Source organism: Magnolia sinica, chromosome 1 (genome assembly GCF_029962835.1).
Source record: "Magnolia sinica isolate HGM2019 chromosome 1, MsV1, whole genome shotgun sequence".
NCBI classification, from domain to species: Eukaryota; Viridiplantae; Streptophyta; class Magnoliopsida; order Magnoliales; family Magnoliaceae; genus Magnolia; species Magnolia sinica.
In genome coordinates this window covers 79311312-79319934 of record NC_080573.1, presented here as the reverse complement: position 1 = coordinate 79319934, position 8623 = coordinate 79311312, and the positions used below count along the sequence as shown (strand labels likewise).

Below are 8623 nucleotides of genomic sequence, written 5' to 3'. Positions count from 1 at the left end.
TGGCAATCACATGTTCATATTTTATACGCATACGGTACTTTATACATACACATAAAATACATAAATGTCAATGTAACACATGCATATCAGGAACGCAAAATAAACATAACATTTGGCATGTGAAAACTCATCCATAGCAAGAATAAACCATTCACTGGCATTGAAAGCCTTGAAAACCATAACCTATACGATTAAAGTCCGCACCTTAACCAAAAAAGAACACCGAACTGATTTTAGACGATATGTCTTCATCAACAGCGACAGGATAACCTAAGGCGAGAATAGAAATGAGCTACAACAACACAAGGACTATTCTAAGCTCTTAAAAAAGATTAGGGTTAGGTTAACTTACCCAAAGATGAACTCAGAATCGCTGAAATAACGATTCAAAAGTGAAGGTTTAAGGATGAAGAAGAACAGGAAAGAATCTAAGATGATTCACCAACTTCCTCTCTCACTTTCTCTCTTTTCCTCTCTCTTTCTTAGCTAGGGTTAGGAAATTCGTTTGGAAAAGAGAGCTAGGGTTTTAAGGACTATAAATAGGCCTAACATTGATGAAAATAACCCCAGGGCCAAGCTATACTTAGGGTATAACCAAAACAGGCCTCTCTCGATCCAACGAAGCACTTCCGGGGGGCCTATTACCACGAAAGGTCGGACTTAAGCTCACTGACCATGGATCTAGGTCAAGCTGAGTTTTCGTACCGATCGAATCTTCAGATCAGCCGTGGCGGACCACACTCAATTAAATGGTCACCGAAATCTCGATCAGGACCACAAGCACTAGGACATGCCTGGGCCACCTTTCCTAATTAGAGGGTGAAATTGGGTTAGAATCCAACAGTCAGATTGCTTAAAATCGTCGAGCAAGCGACACGACTCAGATTTCATAAAATCTTAATTAATTTCCAACCGTTCTCACACTCTTCACTCCGGACTCAACCAAATCGACCCAGGACATCATCTGTACTTGATTTTTGAGGTGATGGCCAAGTCCAACATGGTGACCAAAACAGCCTAAGATCATCGCTATCGGACTTTCAACGCCTGGTCCGGGTCTGATCCAGAACTTCCAAAAATTCCCAAGAGCAACTGGATTTAGCGATGAATCCCAGATTTCAGAGTAACCTAGCACTAACCATTCTACAGATTTAGAGCCATGCAGATCAAATTTAAAGTGATTGATGCAAATTTCACAAGCAATCGAGTTTAGCGCTAATTACCCCAAAAAGCTACTAAGGAAAGAATAGAGGTAGTACTCGGGTCTTGGCACAAAATTTTCAGGGTCATTACAGTTTCTAAAAAAGGAAAGTTTCTAAAAAATTTATTTTCTAAAAAGAAATTAGGAAAGTTTCTAAACCTAGAAAATTAGAAAGTAAGTTAGTTTCTAAAAATAAATGAAATCCTATAATTAGAAAGTTTTTAATAATAGAAAATAAAACCTAATCCGAAAAATAGAAAAACCTTAATCTTAACCTAATTCCAAAACCAGTTATTCTCAAAAAAATGCAAAAATTAGTCCCCGGCAACAGTGCCGAAAACATGTTCACAGCCCTAAGTGTAGGGTCGCAATGTAGTAATAATCTCGGTAAGACTGAGGTTGAATCCACAGGAACTGAACGTTGTACGTAATCTAAAAGTAACTAGAACTAGAACTAGAAGAAGATGTAATTTAAATCAGGAGAATGAAAATAGAATAATGGTGAATTATTAAACTAAAACTTGTAAAATTCAAATGTGGGAAATTAGGGTTTCTAAGGATCCACTTGTAGAGATCAGGGAGATCTATGCTTGATTTATAAACACAGTTGGATTTAGAGTCCCATCTTCATCCAATTAGAAGATAATTCATTAAAACTCAAGTCCGAACTTCCTTTGATCTAGTTTTCAATGAATGATGGGTATGAGAACTAGAAGTGATTCCATCACAAAACCATGCCCATGAGACAAAGTAAACAACCAAATTTAACCAATCCACAACCAATCTGAGAGAGTTATGAATGTTAGGAAGGGTTCCATCATCCAACCATGTCCATGAGACTATAGTGAACAACAGGGGTTCCTACGTTCAAAATCACAATAATGAAAAAGAGCATACTCAAAGCTATCATAGATCCATTGTAATTTAAGTCATAACAAAACATTAAAAACTAAAAGCATTCCTTATAATCAAACTAGAAGCAAAGATAATTCAACTTAAACATGAATCAAAGCCATAGAAAGCATTCCATCACACTATGAGCTTCACATCTTAGCCCTAGTTAAGGGTTTAGCCAATCATATACATGATTAACTAAAATCTCTTAAAAACATCAAAGGGAAAAACTAAAGAAGGGAGAAAAAAACTCTTTGAAGCCGGCCCGCTCCACGGCTCTCTTCTCTCTCTTCACGTCTCATGTCCATAGCTCTGGATGATCCCCTTCTCGTGCGTCCTCCCTCTCCTTTATAGGTGTTGTAGGTCGGTGGCTGGGAGAGCGAAAGGGTGAAGTTTACGCAGCAACAACGAAACCGCAAACCGCATGCATGTGGAACAAGTTTTCGGGATGGCTAAACATCTCAACTATGAATTTTCTCCATGGTTGGGGTCGGCTTTGGCCTGGGCTCCATCTAAACAGTTCAGTTTGGCCAACCAATCAGAGGTGGTGGGCCACATCTTCCCAAAATTCTCGGATGTGTGTTACTTACGCACGTCAACCTGCGTTGAACCTTGTGGGGCTAACTCACAGTAATTTTCTGGGAGATCAGAGCCATTCATTGGCTCTGTAGGATCAATTTAGGCAATTGTTTAAGAATTGAGCTGGATCTGAGTTCTTGGTGGGCCACAGTGTTGATCAACGCTTTGTCGCCTTCTCCTAGTGTTGCGAGCTTGTTCTTGTGCATGGTTGCACAAGAACACTGATGTTTTAGTTGGTGTCACCTCCTAGACACAATGAACGTCTCAGATCATCATTTGGATTATTGTGGTGGGCCACCACTAGACCCAGTGGACGACCGTTTGCGAGAGAGGAGAGAGAATTTCCCTCTTGGTTTTGAAAAGTCAAGTCAAACCGACTTTGAATAGCGCCTGCATACGGTGCATATCGAACACACCCTTGTGGGGTACTTGCAACATGCGTGTGGGCCCCACAGTGATATCTTTGATCAATCCACTCAGTCCATTCCTTTTATCTATCCAATTCAAGGGTTGAGCCCAAAGTTGAGGCATATCCAAAGATCAGGTGGTCCCCAAATTGGTGATTTATGGCAGATCTTTTCCTTTGGACCACTTCTATAAATATCTAAGGGCTGAAATTTTACGTGTATGGTTACTTTATGATCCTCAGGCTGGATATAAAGTTTCATGCTAAACGGATGGTGGGAACCCTGTAATCTTGCATTCAGGACGATTTTCAGGCCTCTTTATCTTCAATCATTGGGTTTCCTCGAATCTTTAGCGTGTGAATTCTTCAATCTCGGTCCCCTAAGATTTGTCCCTTTCCTTCGTGATTCTTGAGCATAAATCTATGCCTTTAGCACCCTTTTTCAATCCAAGCTCTTAAATTCACCTTGCAACAAAAACATGATTAAAATAGAACGTTAAGGATTATCAAGTTCATAAAACTAAGTAATAATTAGGTCTAATATGTAATATTTGACCCTCGAAAATGTGCATTCTTTATTCTTGGTTTCATCTGATCCATTCTTGCCTTTGGTTATTCTTAAGCGTTAAATCCATACTTTTAACATCGTTTTCAATCCAAGCTCTTAAATTCACCTTACAACACAAACATGATTAAAATAGAACATTAAGCATTATCATGTTCATAAAACCAAGTAATAGATGAGGTCCTATATGTAATATTTGTCCATCAATACTTAAGATCCAAGGAAACCAAGTACAAAGGATGGAGAAAAGATTAGAAAAGCACAAGTTAAATACCAGAAAAACAACACATTTCGGTGCCACTGGAAGTGCACAAAATAGTCCAGCAAGAAAACAACGTAATTCAGTGTCACCTAAGCTTAATTTGGTGCCACTAAAGCCAATTTCGATGGCAAATTTGGTGGCTAAATGTTTCACCTAAGTACTCTACACATATAATTTCAGATGCAAATAAGATTTTAGTGCCACCGAAATAGTACAGAGTTGTTGCACAGGGCCAATGCGAATTGTGTAACGTGAGGCGGTTTGCGAAAATTCCAAGTCAATGCATAAGAGGGGGATTCACAATAATAAATAGGAGTCCTTAAGACATTCTTAGGCATCTTCTAGGGTTCAAGGAGTAGAGAAAAAGGGTGGAGTCACTGTCCAAGAGCTTTCTTCTTCATTCTTTAGTTTGTTTTATGCTTTGTTTGAGAGACTTTAGTTCAATCATATCTATAGTTGGCTAAACCTCTTAGCCAAGGCTAAGAGGTGAAGCCTGCAATGTGATTGGGATGTTTGCTTTAATTCATGTTTATGTTTGAACCTCATGGATTTTAATTGATTCTAAAGCATATTTTCAGTTTTTAATGGTTTGTCGTGACTCAAATTACAATAGATCTACAATAACTTTAGATATCTTCTTTTCTATTTAAGATTGTATATTTTGTAAATCTTGTTGTTTGCCATCATCCCATGTACATGATTGGGTGATGGAATCCCTTCCAATTCACCATAATTCTCCTTCATTAAGGCTAGATCAATGAGAGGTTTAGAGATTTGACTGTCTCTTCTTCCAACTAGATAGGATAGGACTATGATTCTAGTTAGATCTCTTGAATTAAGCAAGGTAGCATCCTAATTGCTAAAAGTGGATCCTAGGCACCCTAGTTCCCACTTTCAACTAATAGTTTAAACCTCAGTCACAATTACTCCTCTAAATTCAGATTTCTTCTTTAGTTCTTCATCTAGTTCTAGTTCTAATTAAATTCAGAAGACACACAAATTCAGTCCCTGTGGATTAGTCCTCGGTCTCACCAAGATTATTACTACATCGCGACCCTACACTTGGGGTTGTGAACAAGTTTTTAGCACCATTGTCAGGGACTAATGGTTGCGTTCTTCTAAGATTAACAAGTTTTGGAATTAGGTTAAGATTAGGGTTTATTTACTTTTTATTTTTTGATTAGGGTTTTTCTTAATTATTTTTAAAAACTAACTTGCTTTTCTGTCTTGCAGGATCTTAATATAGAAACTTCTAATTTGGTAACTTCTTTCTGATTCTCTCTCTTTCTATTTCTAGATTTCTTATTGCTTTAGGTTCCTTCTGTTTTAAGTTTAGGTTAGATTTTGAACTTGAGGGCTGAGGGTGTTTCTTGCCCAAGTGGGTCCGTGATAAAACTCGACGTTTCATGAGTGAAGAAGGATTGGTTGAGGGGTTATCTATCCATCTTAGGATTAGACACCATCAAAGATCCTCAAAGTTAACTGAAGTTATGGTTGTCAATCAACCAGCCAATCAGCCTCTAAATCCACCTCAACTAGGTGCATCAAGCACCCGCCTCATACTTTATGAGATTATTTACAACTAGCAGGGGTGATCACACCTTCCTGTATGGTTTTTCCAGAAAATACAAGACATATGGATATCAAGCCTGGGGTGATCCAACTCCTAAAATTTCATGGACTTGAATATGTAAATCCATATTTACACATGAAAGATTTTGATGAGATTATAGCCACTTTATATTTTCTGAACGTGTCTGAAGACACGTTCGAGCTAAAACGTTTTTCCTTTTCTTTGAAAGAGAAAGCTAAGACATGGTTGCACTCACTACATCCACGATCTACTGGTAGATGGAACGACATGACAAGTGAGTTCATTAAGAAACTTTTTCTATATCATAAAACGAACACCCTTAGAAAATCAATCATGAACTTCACCCAAAAGGAAGATGAAACATTTTTCTAATGTTAGGAGCGGTTCAAGGATCTTATCAATTCATGCCCATAGCATGGTTTTGAAACTTGGCGAATAATAAGTTTTTTTTTATGATGGACTGACTTCTTCCATGCGCCAAATGGTCGAGACAATGTGTAATGGGGAATTCATGAACAAAGAGGTCAATGATGTGTGGGATTATTTTGACAAGTTTGCTGAAAACACACAATCATGGGACATCTCCCCAAAATCTAGCACCACTTCTAGGCCTACTCAATCAAAGGAGAGGGGCAGAATATATCTTCTGAATGAAGATGATGATATACATGCTAAAGTGGCTAATCTCACAAGAAAACTCAAGGCCATATAACTAAAAAAGGATAAGGCTATGGAAACTGTTTGCGGTATTTGTGCTTACATCCTTCACACAACTGAAAATTGTCTAACAATACCTACTTTTCAAGAGGTACTGAATGAGCAATATAATGCCATGAACAATTACTAAAGACCTTTCATTAGATCCACTTCCAATACATATAATCCTAGTTGGAGAAATCATCCAAACTTCAGTTGGAGGAATGGACAAACTACTTCTCCTAATCAAATTCTAAATCAAGGGAAACATCAAGACGATTCGGTTCTAAAGCATCTTCAAAATCAAGAGCATTTCAATCAGGGTATGCTATAAGCCTTTCAAGACATTACAAAGGCCATACAAGGGCTTAAGGCAAAAAAATGTGATTGGAGAAAAAGGAAGCCTTCCAGCTCAACCTCTTCCCAATCGAAAATAGCAATATGAAGTCAGCAACACAAGCTCTTCAAATTAAATGGAGTAAGCTAAGTCTATCACCACTCTTAGAGTGGGAAAACAATTAAAAAATCTATTCCGGTAAGGGATAAAAAGTCCAAGGACCCGGAAGAGGACAACAATGATGGACCTAGCAACACCCCACATGAGTTAGAAACTGAACGTCAAGGCAAGCCGATTTCTCCATTTCCCTAATGGTTGGTTGCACCAAAACCTCTCTCTAACTCTCAGGACATTCTAGAGGTGCTGAAACAAGTGAAGGTCAACATTCCTCTACTGGATGTCGTTAAATAAATACCTTCATATGCCAAATTTTTGAAAGACTTATGTATGACCAAAACATGGTAAAATATTCAAAAGAAAATCTTTTTAACAGAAAAAGTGAGCATCATCCTAAAGCAAGATGTGTCATAGAAGTATAAAGATCCTGGTATCCTAACCATTGCTTATGTAATTGGGAATTACTGGATTGAGCATGCACTTCTTGACTTAGTAGCAAGCGTAAATGTAACGTCTAGAAAAAATCCATACAAGGATCCGAGTACCACCTCAAGAAAAAATCACCCAGGACCGAAACCTTTAGAAATTAGGTTAGTATTAGCAAGTGCTAAACTAGAGTACTTATGAAATTAGCACTAATCACTTTAAATATGATCTGCAAGACCCAAACTGTGCAGTATCATTGACGATACATTACCCTAAAATCTAGAATCCATCCCTAAACCCGGTTGATCTCGGGAGCATACTAAAAATCCGTATCGGACCTGGACCGCTTGTCGAAAGTCTGAGACCACAAAACTATATAGTTATGACCACATTACTGGACTTGACAACCTCCTCGAAATTGAAGTCTTAATTGTGTCCAAAAATGCACAACTTGAGCCCGGAGCAAAGTGTGTGAGCAACGTGAATATCTTTAGAAATGAAATCTGAATTTAAGTAATCTGAGTCGTGTTGCTTGCGGGCCAAATATAAAGATTCAAGCCATCAGAATCTGACCCAAATACACCCTCAAATCAGGAGAAATGTCCCATACATGGCTATGTACTTGTGGCCCTGATCGAGTGACTAGGACCGTTGAACTAAAACTGGTTCGCCACGGTCAATTTGCAAACTCGATCGGAGAAAAAACTTAGCCTGACCTAGATCCAATGTCAGGGAGCTTAAATCCGACTGCGTGTGGAAAAGGGGCCACCAGAAGTGCTTCGATGGGCTGAAACAGACGCCCTTTGAATATAACTTCAGTATATCATGGCCCTGGGGCCATTCTCATCAGTTTTAGGCCTATATAAGGGCCTTAAACTCACTCTCTCATATTCCATACGAATTTTAAAACCTTAAGAAAGAGAGTAGAGGAAAAGGAAAGGAAAGAGAGAGAGTGAGAGAGTGAGTTGGAGATTCCTCCTAGGATTCAATCCCATTGCACCTCGGGCTTAACTACCGCTTGTACATCGCTATTCCGACGATTTTGACTCCGTACTTAGGTAAGAAAATCTAACCCTAACCTATTATAGGGTTTCAAACATTGTAAGTAATGGAATAGCTAACCTATTTTATACTGTAGGTTGCCAATCCGCCGTTGACAAAGGTTAAGTGTCTAAAACGAATCATTACGCGTTTACCGGCGTAAGGTACAAACTATGTTTAGGTTATGGTTTCCAAGGCTTTTAATATTAGCTAATGATTTATGACTAACTTGAATTGCTATCACATTCTTAGACACGATATTTCCCGCACTTTACACATATATATGAACTATGTTAAATATAGTACATTCTTGTGTTTGTTGATATGATTGAATGAGTATGGAATTTGGATTCATGCTTGCCATGATTATCCGTCATGGATATATGGTTGTTGTATATGTAACAACTCCGTGGTGAAAGGGTTTGCCCTAACACCTGTTATAACCAACATACGTCATGTATGTTGAAGTGTGTAGACTAAGTGTTTGTTTAAATGTCTGAATGAA

At 38.3% G+C, this 8623-nt stretch overlaps 1 non-coding gene across 1 annotated transcript; it reads right to left on the bottom strand.

Moving 5' to 3' along the window:
* Nucleotides 1-5816: 5816 nt before the first annotated feature.
* Nucleotides 5817-5923, bottom strand: LOC131222410 (small nucleolar RNA R71). The gene has a single exon (XR_009160035.1). It is a non-coding gene; the product is annotated as a small nucleolar RNA R71 (small nucleolar RNA).
* Nucleotides 5924-8623: the final 2700 nt, after the last annotated feature.